This window comes from Lycium barbarum, unplaced genomic scaffold (assembly GCF_019175385.1).
Source record: "Lycium barbarum isolate Lr01 unplaced genomic scaffold, ASM1917538v2 unchr_scaffold_32, whole genome shotgun sequence".
Lineage (NCBI taxonomy): Eukaryota > Viridiplantae > Streptophyta > Magnoliopsida > Solanales > Solanaceae > Lycium > Lycium barbarum.
This window is the reverse complement of record NW_026843485.1, coordinates 8,184-29,616: the sequence shown is the minus strand read 5'-3', so window position 1 is coordinate 29,616 and position 21,433 is coordinate 8,184. Positions and strand designations below refer to the sequence as shown.

At 42.7% G+C, this 21,433-nt stretch overlaps 1 pseudogene; it reads left to right on the top strand.

Annotated features, from left to right (window-relative positions):
• Window positions 1-21,018, top strand: part of LOC132625697 (uncharacterized) — a 47,023-nt pseudogene extending 26,005 nt beyond the window's left edge.
• The last annotated feature ends 415 nt before the right edge of the window (window positions 21,019-21,433 follow it).

The window sequence follows — 21,433 nt, the reverse complement described above, 5'->3', positions numbered from 1 at the left end:
ATCCGGAGATGTGTGTCGGAATCTGAGGTGATGGACATTTTGAAAGCGTGCCATGATTCTCCAGTTGGTGGACATCACAGTGGAAATCGAACAGCAGCCAAGGTGCTAGAGTGTGGCTACTACTGGCCAGCCATTTATCGTGATGCAAATATGTTGGCACGCTCTTGTGATAAATGCCAACGCCAGGGCACAATAGGTCGGAGGCATGAAACTCCGATGAACTTTGTTCTTGAGGTGGAGCTATTTGATGTATGGGGAATTGATTTTATGGGGCCCTTGGTGAGCTCCTACGGCCTGAAATACATTCTTGTCGCAGTGGATTATGTCTCCAAATGGGTGGAGGCGGTGGCCTTGCCTAACAATGATGGTAGGAGAGTCAATGCGTTTCTCAAAAAGAACATCTTTACTAGATTTGGCACTCCTAGAGCTATTATTAGCGATGGTGGATCTCATTTCTGCAATAAACCATTTGCTGATCTTCTTGAAAAATATGGCGTGCATCACAGGGTTGCCACTCCATATCATCCTCAGACGAGTGGTCAGGTTGAGGTCTCAAATAGAGAAATAAAAAGCATCTTGGCAAAGACGGTCAATGTGAATCGCACTGACTGGTCTAAAAAGTTGGATGATGCTTTATGGGCATATCGCACGGCATTCAAAACGCCTATAGGGACTTCACCGTATAAGTTGGTATTTGGGAAGGCATGTCATTTGCCTATTGAGCTTGAGCATAAAGCCCTTTGGGCATTGAAAAAGCTGAATATGGATTGGCATGAAGCAACCAAGCTGCGGTTGTTTCAAATCAACGAGATGGATGAATTTAGGAACAATGCCTATGAAAGTGCAACACTGTACAAGGAAAAGATGAAATACTATCATGACTCGAAGATCCTAAAAAGGGATTTTCAGCCAAAAGACTTGGTCTTGTTGTACAATTCACGCCTGAAGTTCTTTCCAGGCAAGTTAAAGTCCCGTTGGTCCGGCCCTTTTGAAATTGTGAGTGTATCCCCAAATGGAAGCGTCATTGAGGTGAAATCCGAGGATGGCACTCGGACGTTTAAGGTGAATGCACAAAGAGTGAAGCATTACCATTGGTGTATTGACGATGGTAAGGTCGTGGATAGGTATCGTTTGAAATATGGCTCCTGAACTCGAAAATGAGGTACCACGTCGAGCTGTGACGTTAAACCAAGCGTTGTGTGGGAGGCAACCCACATTTACCGCTTTGTAAGTAGTTTAAAGTTTGTATTTTCCTTGTATTATTTTGTGTTGTTGATGTGCTAATGTGGTGGGATTTTGAGAACTGAAGGGACCAAATAACTGTTGAATGATCGAAGGCGAGACGCTCCATGTTACGGCCCGTAACTCATGTTACGGTCCGTATCATGAAGCGTAACAGGCAAAATGAAAAAAATAAAAAAATCACTGAAGGATGAGGAAGAGTGTTACGGTACAAGTTACGGTCCGTCGTACGTATTACGGACCGTAACACTGGGTCGTAACGTTGATACAAAATCTGGGCTTCACTGGAAATTTTCACCATGTTACGCCAGGTGATACGGACCGTAACACGAGTTACGGTCCGTCGATTGGACTGCCAGGTCATTAATGCATAAGTGAAACGGGGTCGTTTGATGGACCGTAACACAAGATACGGTCCGTATCTCAGGATACGGTCCGTAACAGGTAACGTAATTGTCGGAAATGTTTAAATACATTACCGACGGTTCCCATTTCAAATTAAAAGGATTCTTAAAACGTTTTTCAACTCCCTCTCCCTCATAAATCCTCTCTTCTCTTCTTCACATCCTCCTCTCTTCATCTTTCCATTCTCCCCCATATTTCTCTAAAAATCTCTTTACTATCTTCTTATCACAATCCCTGTTGTAAGTTTGAGTTTCATCCTTAAAATCGCCAACGATCAGGTATTACATGTCTTTGCTCTTTTCTTTTTGCAATCAATGCGAGTTCTATGATGCTGATGAGTAATTTCGTATAATATGCGTTGAAATTCGTGTTTTGGGCTGTGTTGGTTGAGTTTGAATTTCAATTGATAAGTTATGGGGGATTTGACAATGGTTGGGGGTTGGGATTGGTATTGGTGCTGTTTAAAAGATTCTTGGGCACGAGCAATTGCTTCCCACTGAATTGGAGGGCAAATTCGGTTAAAGGTTTCATTTGTGAAATTACTAAATCGGTTTGCCCACCAACTGTTCGATAAAAGTCCCCAATAAAAACTTTAATAAAACCGGGTGAAGTCTGAGTAACCCGAGGCATGTGAGGGGATATAATATTGTTTTACAACATACCCATGGGACATTAAGTCGAAAATCTTGGCCTCGTGCTTAAAATGAGAAAATTTGGCCAAGTCATTTGTTTGCTAATCCGTTGCCCGTCATTATGTGTTACGGACCGTAACGTACGTTACGGACCGTAACATCGCACCGTAACACCAATAATTTCCATGAGAACTTTCTGTAAATTTGGCTGATGTTACGGTGGGATGTTACGGTCCGTATCCTATGTTACGGACCGTAACACCACACCGTAACACCTCTCAAATTTCCAGTAACTTTTCTGGAAATTTTGAGCATGTTACGGTGAGACGTTACGAACCGTATCCTACGATACGGACCGTCGACTGTGTTACGGTACCTGACCTAATTAAAGTCTTTGGCTTAAATTCATAAGGTGTAAAATTTCTCGTACATCATATCTAACTTTTCCTTCCACAGGTATGGGTAAACCACGACAATCAAAGAAGGCTTCACCTAAGGTCGCGCAAAAAGGAAAAGGTCGTGCTGCAAGCAAGGTAACCTCACGGCTGCGCGACGATGATCTGATCAAGGACGCCATGCCTAAAAAGAGGCCGGTCGCACCTAGCAAGCCACCCCCACCAGTTGCACCCAGCCAACCAGACCCACAATCAGAAATTTCCTCCTCGACTGAGGAGTTAAGAGAGTCGAGCTCGTCGAGTTCGTCGAGCCAAAGTGAACCCCAGCGGGCTATCACACCAACACACCGACCTCAACCACCCATTAGACAGCCTAATGCGGAGGAGCGCGAAAAAGAGCGCGAACAGGAAAGAAGGAAACTTGACATTCGGCTGCAAGCTATGACTGAGAAGATCCTCCGGTTTAATGTGGAGGGATCTGAAGATTTGTATAACAAGGGGTGTGAGCGGGTAAAAGGTGAGGGAATGGACCCAAGGCGGAGTATTTTCGAGGAACGGAATGTCATCTTCGATGGAATAGAAGGATATCCCGGCATTAGTGATACTATCCGATTCCACAAGTTGGAGTTTTTGAAAAACCCCGTTGGGTCCTACATATCGATTTTTGTTAGGGAATTCTACGCTTCATATGGGGCAGCTGTATTCAAAGTAGTGAAGAAAGGGCAGCGAGCAACTCAAGTACCGGCAATGAATGAGGTTGTATTCCGGACAAAGAAGATAGATGTCTCTCCATCAGCTATAAATAAAACACTATTCGGGGAAGATTATATAGAGCCTACAACAGCGGAAGAAGGGGAGTTGGCCTACAAAATTGAACAGAAGGATACAATCCCCGTCCGAAAATGGGTAGCTTCTGTTATTGCACGGACAACAGATCCTGAATGGGCCATAGTGCCAAAGTTGACAGCCACCACGCGGATTTGGAAAAACACCCTAACGCCAGAGGCAAAGTTTTGGTGGCAAATTGTTCTGTTTTGCATCCGTCCTACCCAATCAGATAATTATTTGACTCCAGACAGGGCTGTTCTTGTGGCTTCCATAATGTCGCGATATAAGATCAACTTCGGACGACTGATAGCCGAAGACCTCCGAGAGAGAGCCACCCAGCCGGCCACTTCCCTCATTCATCCATGCCTGCTTACGCTACTATGCTTGCGTGCAGAACCAGAACCCCTACCCCATATCGATCACAGTGTGATTGCCAGCCATATTTATGACATCACAAAAGGGAAAGATGAGGTGTTCAGCCAGGGTTCGTTGCCCTCTGCATCGGTTTCTGAGGTGCCGGAGGGGCCTACGGGGTCAGATGTTATACCCTTGGCTATCATGGGTGAAGAGGGAGCTGCTGCGGATCAGCCCACAGATTCTGAGGCTCCACCGGCTGATCATGCTACACAGCCTATGCCACCTCCAGCCGCACCTACTTCGGGTGGTCCTACCTCTTCCACTGGAGCAAGCCCAGCACCACCGCAGGCAACACCAGGAGTCCCACCCGAGCTTGCGAGAAAAATGATGTTCAACCGGGACAATTTTGGGGCAGTGGTCCTGCAAGCGGATCGGACAGATAGGCAGGTCAAGCAGATCATGACTGAGCTAAAATTATACACAAAAAGGGCTATTGATGCAGCGCTGCGACCGATAAAAGAACAAATGGCTGCGGACCACCTACAAATCCACTCCCGAATAGATGGTATTGAGGGCAGGATGACTGAGCTGACTAGGACACACCCTACATTGGAATTGGGCGCTATTCGGAGTGAGTTGCGGTGTGTCAAGGATGATGTGCAGAAATTGAAGGCCCAGGAAGTGGCTGTGGCGACAGACCAGGTTCCTAAAGTACACACGGAGTTGGTACAGAGCCTATACCAGCCGGTTCAGAGCCTACTAGGGGATGATGACAACGAAGACACGGTTGAGGAACAGCACGACGAGGAGTTGGAGGAGGATATCCCCTCTGTGGACAAAGGGAAGCGAAGCAGAGCATCGCCAGATCTCGAGCCCATTCTCCAAAGTCTTGATCCATATGCTGAGTTGCGCCCACAGAATGAGGAAGAGGAGCGGCGTACTTTGAAAAGAATCCGCCAGGAGTCCCGGTTAAGTTCCGACACCGCAGGAGCTACTTCTAGCTCAGTTCAGCCCATTGAGCTGGCTCCCCAACCCACTGCTCCACCCCATGATGCTGCGACAGATCTGAGTGCCTAGTGCGCTCCAGGGAGGCCCTCCATTTTTTAATGCGTTATCTTGATGCTTTGAGGGCAATGCATGCTTTTAAGTTGGGGGTGTAGTATTTACTGATTGGTTGTTGGGATTGCTGTTTTAGTATACTGGAGATTGTTTTTAGTATTTTTGTTTTGATGGGTATTTTATCCCAAAATTGTGATAATAAGCATGTGTTTAAGACAATTGTTATTGTTTTGTTTTGTTGGTATTATTTTTATTAGCAAGTATGTGTTAGGACGTTCTTCGGCTGTTCTTTGCTATGTGTTTCTATTCCCGAAGAATGCTATGTGTATGTTAAACCTAGCATGTTTAGGATGTTTAATATAGAAGTAAAGTAATGATGACTTAAGTGGTAGTGGTCCGTGTTTCTAGCATAGATATAAATGGTTTTTACAAGTTCAATGATATCCCTCCGAAAAATAATTTGTGATACACATAAAAAATGAGTTGTTGATATTGACATGTATGGTTCTTTTAATGACATTGCAAAGAAAGGGTGTTTATGCATATGAAATCTTCAAACGGAAATGAAGTCGGAATATTTAAACAATCCTTATACCATTGTGTGGTGAGTTTTTAGCTTCTATTTGCATATGATGCTTGCAATGTAGAACTTGCCCGGTTGGTCGTGCGTGAATTCTAAGGAGAATTTGATTGTGAAGTGATCTTAGGATTTCTTTGTATTAACCCCCAAGTATCTTAAATGAGCCTGGCCCGTACAGAAAATGATCCCTAGTCTCCCATTTTTGAGCCTATAGACTTTTTCTTCGATTAACCATGAACTAACCTATTTCCCTTCTGTGAATAATCCCATTTGGCACCAAGTCCCTCCTTGACACGGAAGAATGACAAATGAGGCTAAAAGCCTAAGTTGGGGGTGACAAGTCAAAAGTGTGGAAAATGAGGCTAAAAGCCTAAGTTGGGGGTGATAAGTCAAGACGCGGAAAATGAGGCCAAAGGCCTGTTGGGGGTGATCACGAATATAAAGGGACATAATTCAGCATATATATAAAAAAAAAAAAAAAATAGATATATAGGTATATAAGTTCTAAATAAATCCACGCTAAAGATGGAGGGTCGGAAATGATAGGAAGAATGATGAATGAAGTCAAAAAGAAGTGTCGAGGAGAGTGAGTCACCGATACCCAAATATTCATCCTACCCGTCCCTAAGCCAACGTTACAAGCCCAAAAGGTCCTAATGTGATCACAATCAAATTGTTCAGAGTTGAATGCATGGAAAATAAAGGCAAGCCTATGGTTTGTGCACGCATGGTATGCAAATTTCTTTGTGAGTGTGAGTGTTCTTCTGTCTCTTTAGTCTTCTGTCCCATTTATGTCGTAAATGTGTGTTGGGAAATTCTTTGGTCTATGTGAGGGCATAAGGATTGTAGGTTTCAAAGTAACTGGCTTTCCGGAAGTTGAAATTCATGTGCATAAAGACCCCCGTACTATGATTGTGTCATTAATTGAGGTTGCATAGTTAATTGAAATTTTTCTGAAATGTGCGTTTTGTGTCACAAACAGGAGATGGATAAGAGCCTAAATATTTTTCTTGGATCGAAGAGTCCATGCTAACAACACATGCCAAACCCACCGTAGTCATTCTTATTTTGCTAAGATGTCGTGTGTTAGTAGCGAGTATTGTTGTAGTTGCTTGAGGACAAGCAAAAGCTTAAGTTGGGGGTGTTGATGTGCCGTTAATTTTAGCACATTTTATGCCTTTGTAACTAGACATGTTGCTTGATTTTAAGTGTTTTTACATTGTTTCTTATGTTATTTTTGTGTTTTATAGGGTTGATTAACTAAGGATTGGAAATGAGAAGTAATGCTGAAAAAATGGACAAATTGGAGCTAAGCGACGCTCCGTAACTTATGTTACGGACCGTAACTCATGTTACGGACCGTAACAGGGTCAATAACTCATGTTACGGTCCGTACCTTTGAACCGTAACAGGGCCTGAATTTCCAGAAAGTTTTCATTGAAACTATCAGTGTTACGGTGGAGTGTTACGGTCCGTAACTCATGTTACGGTCCGTAACATGTCACCGTAACATGAGCTAAATTTACAGAGAGTTTCAATAAAACCTTCAGTGTTACGGTTCAGTGTTACGGTCCGTAACCCTTCACCGTAACATCATCCAAAATTCCAGAGAGTTGCCAAGTAATTGTCACCACTTACGCTTCAGAAGGACGGACCGTAACACAGGGTACGGTCCGTCGCATGGTGGCCGTAACGTCAAAGTGGTCAAATGACGAAATGAAGGACGGACCGTAACCTGAGTTACAGTCCGTAACAATGCGGCGTAAGGGCATTTTTGTCCAGAAACTTGGCGCGATTTTTGGCTCTATAAATACATAATGTAGGGTTTTAATTCAAGATTCAGATTTTATTTTAGAGGCATAAACCATAGGTTCTTAATCTTGAAGTGGTTGGAGCATTTAAGGCAACAACTTCACTCTCATTCCATCTTGTATTAGTATTGTAAGTGTATTGTGTTAATCTTTAAGCTCTTTCTATCAAGAAACATTATGAGTAGCTAATTTCAATTCTAAGGTTGTGAATCCCATGATGGGTATTATGTGAATGGGTTTCTATTATTGATATATGCATAATGGTTGTTGTTATTTATTCTATCTTTGAGTTGTAACGTTGGGTAATGATTGCAAGCATTAGCCGAAGCCATTATATTGACTTTTCTTGGGAAAGAGAGTCAATATTGGTAAGATTGAATAACAATGACTCGAGGCGTTAACCCTCGTTTAATAGACTAACGTAGGAATAAGAATAAGTCTAAATTGGCATCATTGGTCGCTCTTCGATTGTAACTCTTTTATATTCGGAAGAATCATAAAGAGGAAATACTGCTTAACTGTTGGGAAACATTAAGAAGTCTTTAAGAGACCAAGTGCATATTCATAGAACAACCATTAGAAGTATATCACTTTGAAACCTGAAGCATAATATCTAATCAAATTGGGGAACACAACCTTAGTCTCTCTCTCTCTCACATTAATTACATTTTAAGTCAAAGTATTAAATTACTTTATTCAACAATCAATTCAAACTATCCGGAATAGGATTAAAGCATTTAAAGACCGGTACCGCATACGAATAGTACTCTTTTCTCTCCATATTCCCTGTGGGATTCGAACCCAACCTTGTTGGGTTACTATATTTGACAACGTCCGCTTTACGCCATTAATAGGTGTAATTTGAGCGTATCAAATTTTGGCGCCGTTGCCGGGGAATACGGTTCAGAAATTACTAATTGTTGTGTACTATTGTTTAAAACTTTTTCTATCCCATCACACCTCGTTTGCTGTTTTAGTGAACCAGGTGAACATGGCTGGAAGACCCCATCGCAATCAAGGGAACCAAGGGGGGATCGAAGTGAACCATCCTGCACCAGAAGAAGAGGAGGATGAGAATGTATTTGCAGAATTCATCGACGAAGCTGATTATGCTTCTGCTGTAGTTCCCCCGAGAACAGGAAATGCTAATTTCAAAATTGATAGTTCTATCTATCAGCTATTGAAACTTGAAGGCTATTTCCGAAATTCTTCGGAGGACTGTCCACTTCGACACCTAAAGAATTTCGTGCATGTAAGTTCCCAACAATCTCAAGGTGCTGTTCCTGCTGATGCACTGCGACTGCGGGTTTTCAAATATTCCTTAGCTGGCCAAGCTAGGGAATGGTATGAGAAGCTCCCGAGCAATACTATTCATACCTGGAATGAGCTGGCCAATATCTTTCTAAAAAAATGGTTCCCACCCAGCAAAAAGGCTGAGCTTCGGGATAAGATTTTTGGGTTTAAACAACTTCCATAACCGATATGAGTCGAAGATTCGGGTGAAGGATGATCAATTCGAGCTTCCCCCGGGGCCAATAAATGTGAATAAAAGTTTTGAGAGACCAAGGAAGGGTTACGAAGCGAAGGCCGAATTGTCGAGGGAAAGGTATCGGCCATACTCCTATTCGGAGAAGCAAAACTTTAGGTCGGAGAAATCAAGGGTGAGCCCAAGCCGCTTCTCCGGTCGGGGTAGTAAACGGGTCGAGCGCCCATCGAAAAGCCGGGGTCTCTCATTCAGGTGCGATGCCGGAAGCTCTGCCGGCAACAAGGACTTACCAAAGATATCGGAGTACAACTTCAACGTCAGTACCTCGGGCCTCATTTCGTCCATTGGTCGTGTCCCGGATGTAAGATGACCAAGACCTCTAAGGTCGGAGCCGGGCCAACGAGACTCGAGCATGGTGTGTGAATACCAATGGAACCCAAGGTCACAGAACCGAGGATTGTCGCCAGCTGAGAGAGGAGGTAGCCCGGTTACTGAAGAATGGTCATCTTCGAGAACTGCTGAGTGAACGAGCCAAAAGTCATTATAAGGAAAGGGAGCCGCAACGAAGGGTCGAGCCAGTCGAACCCTAGCATACAATAAACATGATAGTTGGGGGCACCGATGCCCCTCGAGGGCCGGTGATGAAACGGGCCAAGGTCTCTGTTGTTCGCGAGAAGCGCAGCCTGGATTATTTATCCGAGGGTTCTATCTCTTTCTGCAATGAGGACGCGGAGGGCATCATTCAACCGCACAATGATGCATTGGTAATTTCTGTACTTATCTTTAAAACTAAGGTTAAACGTATTTTGATTGACCTAGGTAGCTCGGCCAACATCATCCGGTAGAGAGTGGTCGAACAGCTAGGGCTCCTCGATCAGATCGTACCGGTAGCCCGGGTACTCAGCGGGTTCAACATGGCGAGCGAAACCACAAAGGGGGAGATCTCATTGCTTGTAAACGTCGATGGCACTATCCATAAAATGGTGTTCCATATGATCGAAGGAACATAAAGTATAACGTATTAGTGGGCAAACCCTGGATGCATAGCATGAGGGTCGTGCCCTCAACACTACATCAGCTGCTGAAATTCCCCACCCCGGAAGGGATAAAAACCATCCGAGGTGAGCAACCCGCTGCAAGGGAGATGTTCGCAGTCGGGGAAGTAATAACCCGGCCTAAAGATTCGGTTCAGAAGGAAGAAGATCTAACCGGAGGAGAGGACACCAAATAGCAATCAAAGCACACCCGGTCGGATCCGGGGTATGTAGAGGATGATTTCGATGTACCCAGGTCATTCGTCGTACCGGATGACTCGGATGCAACCAAGTCGACCGTAGAGGAGCTGGAGCAGATCATCTTGTTTGAGTACCTACCGGACAAGAAGGTATACCTGGGCACGGGGCTAACCCCGGAGCTCAGGAACAAGTTAATTGAATTTCTTCGAGTTAACGCAGATTGTTTCGCATGGTCCCATATAGATATAACACGTATATCACCAGAAGTGGCAACTAACAAGCTTAGCTTGGACGGGAAGTTTCCCCCGGTAAAACAGAAGAGAAAGCCCATGGCGGAAGCGATGCACGCCTTCGTAAAAGACGAGGTAACAAACCTTTTAAAAATAGGTTTTATCCGGAAGGTAAAGTACCCAGACTGGCTAGCTAACGTGGTAGTGGTGCCCAAGAAAGGTAATAAATTCCGAATGTGTGTTGATTATAAGGATTTAAACAAGGCATGCCCGAAGGATTCATTTCCATTACCTCACATTGATAGAATGATCGATGCGACGGCCGGGCATGAGATGTTAAGTTTTCTCGATGCTTACTCCGGGTATAACTAAATTCGGATGCACCCGGAGGATCAAGAGAAAACGTCCTTCATTACCCGGTATGGGACTTACTGTTATAATGTAATGCCTTTTGGATTAAAAAATATCGGTGCAACTTATCAACGTCTAGTTAATAAGATGTTCGAAGAACAACTAGGGAAAATAATAGAAGTTTATATTGACGACTTAGTAGTCAAGTCCCTGGAAACAGAGGACCATTTAAAACATTTGCAGGAAACCTTCGACGTGCTCCGCAAGTATAACATGAAGCTCAACACGGAAAAATGTGCCTTCAGGGCAAGGTCCGACAGATTTTTGGGTTTCATGGTTTCAAACCGGGGGATTGAAATCAACCCGGACAAGATCAAGGCCATCGAGGTTATCGAGGTGGTGAATAACGTCAAGGAGTACAGAGGTTCACCGGAAGGATAGCGGCGTTGAGTTACTTTATATCGAGGTGCTCGGACAAGAGTCATCGTTTCTTCTCCTTACTAAGGAAGAAGACTGACTTCGCTTGGACACCGGAGTGCCAAAGAGCTTTACAAGAATTGAAGAGATACTTGTCTAGCCCCCCGCTACTGCACACACCGAAGGCGGATGAGCCGCTTTTTCTCTACCTTGCTGTGTTCGAGGTAGCGGTAAGTGGCGTTTTGGTTCGAGAAGAATCAGGTACACAATTCCCTATCTATTACATGAGTAGAACTTTGGGGGATGTGGAGACCCGTTATCCCCACTTGGAAAAATTGGCATTGGCATTGGTAAGCGCTTCTAGAAAGCTCAAGCCCTACTTTCAATGCCATCCAATATGTGTAGTAACTACTTACCCCCTAAAAAAATCATGCATAAACCAGAATTATCGGGTAGACTAACTAAATGGGCTGTAGAAATTAGCGGGTACGATATCGAGTACAAACCTCAAACGGCCATCAAGTCCCAGATCTTGGCCGACTTCATGGTAGACTTCACCCCGGCTCTGGTCCCCGAGGTTGAGAAAGAACTTCTGCTGACCTCGGGGAAAGCCTCGGGTATTTGGTCGCTACATACGGACGGGGCCTCGAACCTCAAAGGTTCCGGGCTATGAATCATCCTTAGAACCCCGACAGGGGATGCCGTTCGACAGTCTATTAGAACTGCTAAATTGACTAACAATGAAGCCGAGTATGAGGCTGTGATTGTAGGTTTGGAATTGGCCCGAACTATGGGCCCGAAATAATCGAGGCAAAGTGCGATTCGCTTTTGGTCGTAAACCAGGTGAACGACGTCTTCGAGGTCAAGGACGAATGGATGCAGAGGTATCTTGAAAAAATCCAAGTGATACTACATCGATTTAAAGAATGGACCATACAACACATACCGAGGGAGGAAAACAGCGAAGCCGATGCATTAGCAAATTTGGGATCCTCGGTCGAAAGGGAGGAAATCAACCCCGGGACAACGGTGCACTTGTTAAACACGGCGATAGAAAACGGACACGCCGAAATAAACACAATGGGTTTAACTTGGGATTGGCGCAACAAGTACGTCGACTACTTGCGTGATGGGAGGCTCCCGAATGACCCAAAAGAATCACGGTCATTAACAACCAAAGCTGCACGTTTTTGCTTAGTAGACGGTCAATTGTATCGACGGTCTTTCTTCGGACCCCTGGCCAAATGTTTGGGTCCCGGAGAGACGGAGTATGTGATGAGAGAGGTGCACGAAGGAACGTGCGGCAATCACTCCGGTGCCGATGCTTTGGTCCGAAAGATTATCAGGGCCGGTTATTATTGGAACCGGATGGAGGATGACTCAAAGAAGTTTGTCCGTAAATGCGACGGGTGTCAGAGACATGCTCCGATGATTCATCGGCCCGGGGAGTTGTTGCATTCGGTGGTGTCACCCTGGCCTTTCATGAAGTGGGGAATGGACATCGTCGGTCCATTACCATGGGCACCAGGTAAAGCCCGTTTTATTTTGTTTATGACTGATTATTTCTCCAAATGGGTTGAAGCGCAGGCCTTTGAAAAAATCAGAGAAAAAGAAGTCATTGACTTCATATGGGATCACATCATCTGTCGTTTCGGCATCCCCGCTGAGATACTTGTGATAACGGGCCCCAGTTCATGGGTGGCAAAGTCAACAAATTCCTCGAAGGGTTGAAGATCAAAAAAATTGTATCAACTTTGTATCACCGTTGTGCAAACAAATAGGCGGAATCCACGAACAAGACAATAATCCAAAATCTGAGGAAAAGACTTGAAGCATCAAAGCATCATTAGAGAGAAATATTACCGGAGGTGTTATGGGCTTACAGATCTACATCGAAATCAAGCACGGGGGAAACTCCTTTCTCATTGGTCTACGGGGCTGAAGCCCTTATTCCCGTAGAAGTTGGTGAACCGACCCTCCGATTCCAATATACGACCGAGGAGTCAAACGAGGAGGCCATGGTCGTAAGACTCGACCTCACGGACGAACTCCAAGAAAACGCGTCGGTCCGTATTGCAGCCCAGAAACAGAGGGTGGAAAGGTGCTACAATCGGAGAGCCAATTTTCGTCATTTCCAAGTTGGGGACTTGGTGCTCCGAAAAGTTACCTTGAACACCAAGAATCCCAACGAAGGAAAACTGCGTCCGAACTAGGAAGGAACTTACAAGATAACCGAGGTAACGGGTAAAGAATCGTACCAGCTGGAGACCATGGACGGGCAACGGTTGCGCAATAATTGGAACGTGGCTCATCTAAAAAGATACTACTGCTGAGGTATGAACTCCCCATGTTTTTCTGTTTTGACCCTTTCTTTTTGCAGGAAATCGGGTACCGGGCAAAGAGAAGAACCTAATTCTGAAAACACGTGTTGCACTCTTTTCCTTAGTGCGGTTTTGTCCCAAAATGGGTTTTCTGACAAGGTTTTTAATGAGGTAACAAGTACAACGTGTTACTTGACAAAGATAAAGGACAAACGTCCGGATTCTCGGGGTCACACCCAATGAATGGGGACTTAATAGCACTCACCCGATCTTGCGGCTCGGCTAAGAGATAGGGGACTACCACACCCATTCCGAAGTTTGCCCCGGTTAGCCGAAGCCGGAGGCTGCCCTCAACAAGCAAAATCAGACCAAAAATGTTAGGTCCCGATATAAGGACCAAACGATCAAAATGAATCGTGTCCACGCAATATTTGCTACGGCAAAACAAAGAATCGGACCTTCTGCATTAGGTTCCGATGCAAGGACCAAACGATCAGAATGAATCGTGTCCATTTAGTACTTGCTACGACAAAGGCAGGAGGAAAAAGTTCGTTCTCATGTATATAAACATTTGCAATGCAAAAATTATCGAAAGTTTGGATAATATTATCGAAATGTCTTTCTGGTAAAACACCTTACCCCAAGGATTACTGCTGTATTTCGGCACTACTTCATTCCTATATACCCGATACCGGGCGCTACGGTCGAAATTTTGCAAAGGCAACAAGCTCATAGTGAACCGAGCCAAAATTGGTAACCCTACAGACGGGGACTTCTACATCAAAATTCAGCTAAGGCTGAGATTCCGGTGTCCGAAAAATATCGGCCCTAAAAGGTAAAAATAGCGGAAAAATTCCGGCCCTAAAAATGCCCGTTGTGATTCGGAGATGTCCTTATTCACAAAGCATAAGATAAGTCCCACGGGCAAAAACTCAATAAAATTCTCGGACAAAATGTACCGGATGAGGCAAAATGCCGATATATAGGCACAGGTAGAAATAATGACTCCTTAAAAACGAAACCGACAATTCGGGCGGAAACCATAACAAAACATTCAAGCAAAGTGAAGAGTCAAGGAAAATACATGTTCCATTTATAACGAAGGATTTTTACATTGAAAACTCCTACAAAGGCAAAAAATAACAAAAGGCTAAGTACAGGCCCTAATCTATCCGGAATGGCTGGAGCCGGAGTGCTCGGACATTGTCCGCTCGGAGTCATCAGAGTCGGTCCCGAGGGCACCCTTTGCCTCTTCCTCGATTCTTTTAGCCTCGAGAATAAGGGCCGGCAGATCCGTAAAACCATGCTCGGCTTGTTCAAGGGTGATCCTCCGAGATTTCCATTTTTCGTATTCAGCGGCAATGGTAGCATGAGCCTCGGCGGCCTCAACGCTCTTCAAAGAATCGTCCAAATCAGCCTCGGCCTGGGCTAACTTCGTCGCTAGAGCATCCCGAGCCTCTCCAAGAGCATTCTACATTTGGATGGCGGATTGAAGCTCGGCCTGGAGAGTGTCATTTGCATCGGCCGTCTCCTTAAGCTCGTTTTTCAGATCATCACACATCTGGGCCCTCCTCTCCGCCTTCTCCTCGAACACCCTCGCACGCTCTTGATATCGGGCACTCTCAGATTCGAGCAGCCGATTCCTCTCGGCCAAGCTCGCAGCATCCGACTTCACCAAATCCAGCTTCTCCCGGAGTTGGGAGAAGGTAGTTTCGAGCTCACCAAGCCTTGAGGAAATTTGAGCGTTGTCTCGGCTAAGGCCGATCTTGTCAGCTTTGAGACTCCGATTGTATTCGGCCATCGCGGCCAGCTCACTCTTTAACTGACGGTTTTCAGTCTTCGCTGCTTCAAGCTTGGGTCAGAGATTGGAAAGAGCGACTGCTCGGTTCAACTCCTCCTCCTTCTCCTGAAGAAGGTGCAGCTATTTCTCCGTTTCCCGGCCCTGGGCATCCAGTTGGCCCTTAAGATCGTCCATCTCTTGCTGGGCACGGATGAAGGCTTCGTTGACGAGCACCACACTCTGCAAGTAAATCAAGTTAAAAACTTGAACAAAACGAGGCTAAAATTCTCGGTAAAGTTATGCAAGGACGGCTAAAAATCTTACCCGGTTGCCTGCATGCATACCCTCGTTAATGAGGCACTGCCAAGAGACCCCGGTCATCTTCCGCTAGTCCGAATCCGAGGCAAGAGGCCTCAGATAGCTCGCCACACCCACCGGACGAGAAAGAAAGCTGCAATCCTCAGGGACAGTGACCATAACCGATTTTGTTCTCCTCGGCTCCACGCTTGGGGCCGGAATGATACGCACCAAGTTGTCCCTGGCCCCAGATTCGGAGGTCCGGCTGGCCGACCTCGTGGCCCGAGTGATCGGGAGATGCCCGAATCCTGCAGCTTCGCCGGTAGCGGGAGGGGTGCCCGAGAACTAGGGCTGGGCGCTCGGTATTCGGTTCAGTATTTTTAAAGTTCGGGTTCGGTAATTCGGTATTCGGTAATTGAAAGTATATACCAAATACCGAACTTTCAAACTTCGGTTCGGTATTCGGGAATCGGTAAATCAAATTTCGGTTCGGTACGGTATTCGGTAATACCATTTTTTTGCTCATCAAGAAGAAATACCTAAATCAGAGAAACCCCATCCTAAGATATCAACTGCCCATTCTCTAATCCAGCCTCCTCAAGCATCGGAAATGTGTACCTCCACTCTAAACATGAGTTGAACAATGAGGGATAATGAAAAACACATAGCACAACAAGAGAAAGTAGTCAAAACATTAGCTTAATATGAGGCATACCTATCAAAACCATGGAGAAGCATTACTGGATTGGCCTCCGTCTGTTCTTTTGGCTTCACACAACTACTCATGACACAACCGTTCAATAAATTTACCCAAAATGAACCAGCAGTGAAGCTGGACCATCAAACAAAGGAAGTAACCAGAACTTCATAAAGAAAGAGAATGATTAATCCAGAAGCAATACAGTAAACAAGAAACAAAATACTCCCTCTATTTTAATTTATGCGGCTTGATTCGGAGTATTAAGGTCAAATTAACTAATGTTAAATCAAATGAAGTTCACAGATCTTTACAATTTCAAGTCCAGTAAATCAAATATAACAATCATCATAGACAAAAAAAAATCTTCAACCCATTTAATTTCCCAGAAACGAAAGAGACAAATTTAACAAATATCTTTCTTTCTCTCCCAAATACTACTGCTATGGATACTATCCATTCATATATTTCTCTCCCAAAAACAACAACAACGAAGCATTGGAAGGGTAAAACAAAACCAAAAAATACAATACGGAAGCTATTAAAGAAGCTTAAATTAGTGAATCTCACCATTGTTTTCTCCTTGAGGAAGGAATGAGAAAAACCTAATGTGAGAAAAGAGACTTCACACTTCGCAGTTGGAGCTGAGATGATACTTAAATATCTGAAGCCAAGAGGTTAAAGCACTAACACCAGCTAAATACTTACGAGTATTTTAAATATATACATATATATAGAAAAACACAAATCCATAATATACGCTAAAACAAAAAACGCATACTAACCAAAGCTGTGAGAGGAAAGTAATCGAACAGATCTATGAAAATCTTCCACACGTTGGCATTACCGTATCTGTAAAACACAGATGCAGTCCGATAAATAGAGATTAACAGCAATAAACTCAAACTCAAATGAATCTTGTATAATAAAAAAAATTCTTTTCTAAATGGTTGTGCTTGACAAACTAGGATACCTTTTTTTATAAGGGAAAATATCAGACTTGGGGAGATTTGAAGTACTGAAGGAATGAAGGTGAAGCTGTGAAGTGAAGTAGTAAACTGATGGATTAGGGATTTACAGTGTTAGCAAAGGGACTTTTATTAGATTTGGGCTGGACTACTGCACTTGAATTTTTTTTACAATGGGCCTTTATTTCGGATTTGGGCTGGACTACTCACTAGTGGACTTAATTTCGGTATTCGGTATTTACCGAATTACCGAACGGTATATTTGTAAATACCGAATACCGATCCCGAAATACTAAATTTTATAGTTCAGTACCGAATACCGAACCGAATTCCCGAATTCCCGAATACCGAAATATCGAAATAGCCGGTTCGGTTCGGTAATTCGGTTTTCGGTATTTTATGCCCAGCCCTACCGAGAACATATCCTCAAATTCGTAAGGCCTCGGATCCGGGGTTGAAGAACTTGGATCAACCTCAGCAGCTTCAACAATGAAAGGGGGCTCCGTAGTTGCAGCGGTCTCATAATCGGGCAACGGGCCAATGACCGGTGGAGCTTCGCTCTCGGGGGCCGGCTCTGTTCTTTGAGCAGCTTCGGCAGCAGCCGCCCCCCAAATCGACTTGCCCGTTGCAGGGGGGTCTCTTCGGAGGAAGCCTCAGCTGAAATGTCGACGAAATCAATCGACCTTTGAGGAGCCGGGTGAAGAACTTCTTCCGCACCTGTGGGAAGACTAAAGGCCTTATCTTTTTCCTCCTTTTGTTGGCTTTTCCCTTATTTTTTCTCATTTATCTGCTATGTAAGATAAAATAAAAAACACTCATTTAACTCCCTTAATTATGTTAGACAGCACCGTTTCACAATTCTCACAAAATCAACCGTTTCAGCTAAGGCTTAATTGAAATGAAATTTCTGGTGGAATTTGAGTACAAAAGCAGTGGAATATGGGGGGACTAAAAAACTACTGCTATCTAATTAAACGGAGTAATTAATGCATATAAATGTGTATGCTTCTCCATCTTCCCCTCCAATATTTGAAATGTTTAGCTAATGGAGGTTACGTTCAGGTTTTTCAGAGTAGGATATTTTGGCCCTGTGGTTGTTTAGTTGTCTTTGGAGCATTTGCTTTGGCATGGCAAGGTTTCTTGCTTAGATTTTGCAGCTATACATGCATAGACGTAGTACCTTATTTTCATATGTATTTACATGTCTTATTTCCAAATGATATACTTTATTTTTCATATACTGTTGTTTTGAATTTGTTATCTTAATTCAAGTTAGTCTTTTTTCAAGAAAATTCAAGAACGGCATGTGGAATTACAACTGAAAGAATTAAAGAGTAACAACTATAAAGCAGTCAAATTTAGTAGAAGCTTTATCGGGAGGATTACTGAATTTCTAAGGTTGAAACATACAAACGTTCACTTAAGGTGGCAAAGGAAGTTGGCATCATAAGATGGCAAAAGAAGAAGCTGAAGCTTGAAGAGATGTCCTGCGTTCTTTGTAAAATGAGGTCTGCTATATAGTGAAAAGCAATGCATATTAATTAAACCTCTTCATGAATTTTCAGGTCCAATATTACAATTTGATTTTGTCAGCGACTTAGTTCAGTTTTTTAAATTTTTTGTTTTTTTGTACCAGATTATATCTTTATGGTAACTTTTGATTTTTGGAATGAGAATGGTTAAAATGTCTTCTATTTAGAACAAATGTAGTTGATTGGTAGATATTTCAGAATCCATTCATGTGCTCTTTGGTCAAAATAAGATATAAGTAATGCTTAATTTTACTTTTGGATAGTTTCTGAAAATTTAAGTTTTGCAGAGACTACCTATGGGTTGGAATAGCAAACTTGTATCAATGTGTGTTTTGATTTTGAGTGATAATTTAAAAGATACTTTTATTTTTTTCAAAAATCAAACTAGTTATTTATTAATATTTGAGTATGTAAAAAAAGTTACTTAAATTTAACCAAGGTTTTTGATGACCGCATGAAGCGCGTCTCCTTTTTATAAAAAAAAAAAAAAAAAAAAATCTGTAATGTTAAAAAAGCTTAAAAAATCGGTCTTTTAATTCTCTTAATTTTATTGAATGTGCTATGCTTTAATTATCTTAATTGTGCTGAAATTCGAACCGCGCGTTTTTTGAACCGTTTCCATTTCAAAAATTGGTCATTTTAATTCCACCTTTTCGGCATATATATTTCTGTATTTTTTCTATAAATAAGACATACATTAGCTATTTTTACATCGTAGATGAGAGCTATTTTCATATAGAGTAGAATCATGAAGATATATTAATTAGTAAAGATTATTTTTTCTTATAGAAATTAATAACTATTTAGCAGTATTTTGATTTTCGTCTCCGCGAAGCGCAGATAATTCCACTAGTTTAGACTCATCCTACGCCTTGTGTCACATGACTTATTGGAACTCTTATCACATTCATTTAGGTGAAGTCATGCATGTTGGGCTTTTCATCATTATTTATGTGATGAAATGCTATTTTTAGTTCTTTAAAAGCAGCGGCGAATCTATGTATAAAAAATGGGTCGCGTCAATAATTACTCGACTAAACTCGATATATTATGTATATAATCCTTAAAATATATCTAATATTAATTGAACGAACACATGATCAAACTAGACTGAGTGGAGCACTGGTTAAGTGTTGGGTTTAATCCCTTACGATTGTGGGATCAAACCCTACTAAAAGCATTTTTGCATTTAAAAAAAAAATACTAAGCAGCTTTTAACGTTTTTCTCATCAACTTAATGTCCGATGCTAATTTTTAAAATTTTGTGTGCGTTCAGTCAAATATCTTCATGTCAAGTGGAGGATGATGGGAAAAGAAAATTTAAGAGGAAAAAGCAAAAGCGATACCAGCCGGCAGAATAGCTCAGAGGGGACGTGGCGAATTTGGATGTTTTCGTTGAAAATGAGTGTGCAATTTATAGCAGGTGTCTGTCTGTGGAAGGCTCCTTCATGGTTAGAGTCCTTCCACGTACGCAATGGCTGAGCCACCTTATGCTAAGGGGTGTCAATTGACACCTCCTTAGCTGGAAAAAATGACATTATTTAACTAGGTTAAACACTGACATTATTTTATATGTTGACTCTATTTATTTTCTACCTGAGTCTATTTCTTTATGTTTTGACATCTTTTTGTAAAATTTTGGACTCAACCACGCACTTACGTCAGTGGATTTCAAAAATCGTCTGCTAGAATGCAATCATGTATTATATATAGAGAGATTGATAAGGTAGTAAACTAACATCAAATTTGTGGAAAGAGCATTATACTAGTTTTATTTGATATATAGTTGTCTACTTCGTCACGTGCTTTGCTTAAACTAGGTCATTGCCAGAATCTAATATTTGTGTGACCCATTATTATGTACACCGTTGGGAGTGAGGAAGGGTGCATGGATTGAAGAACAGCAGACCACGTGAGGAACTACTGCAACACTCACTTTCAAAAGAAGTTAAATACTATTGCTCCTCTTCCTCATCAAAAGATTAACAAAAAATTCAGAGCCATTACTAAAAATGAAATAATAAGACCTCAACCTCGGAACTTACTCAAGCACTAAGAAGAATGTTTCTTATTGGTGCACCAACAAAAGCATCACAAACACAGTAGACAAAGATGAACACAACAAAGATTTAAGGACTATTACTAGTGATCAGAAGCAAACTAGCTACAAAAGCATCGACCGACAGACAACGGAGTTCAATGGTAGGCGAGTTTATTGGAAAATTGCAGTGAAATTGAGGAAGCAGTTATAGCTGATGATAAAACACCAACAATATTGTTGCACGAGAAAAATCACCACCATGAAATGGTAGAGCCAACTGCATGCTAAAAGGACAAAGTGATGGATGGGATGACTTTTCTGTTGATATTGACATATTGGGATCTACTTAATTAAAGAGATGATATGCCATTATTGTAAACTTGTAATGGGGATACATTCGCCGTTTATACTTTGTATCCCTACTACAGGTTGTTAGGAAAGTAATTTTGAATACTATAATTACTAAGTGCGCATGCACCCTGATATTATTCATGTGATTTTTAGGTTATCTATGTGATTAGGTGCATCGTCTTGATCTTATCTAATAGGCTGAATACATACACAGCCCCTTAAACTTGTCCAGTGGCGGAGCCAGGAATTTGGGGAAGGATGTGCAAATTTTGTTCTCACTTGTGCTAAGGGTGTGAAAAATTAAATATATACTCATAATCGCTAACATTTTACCTATGTACACCGCATAATTTTCCGACAAAGGGTGTGCAATTGACCACCCTTCACCTAAGGTGGCTCCGCCCATGAACTTGTCCCA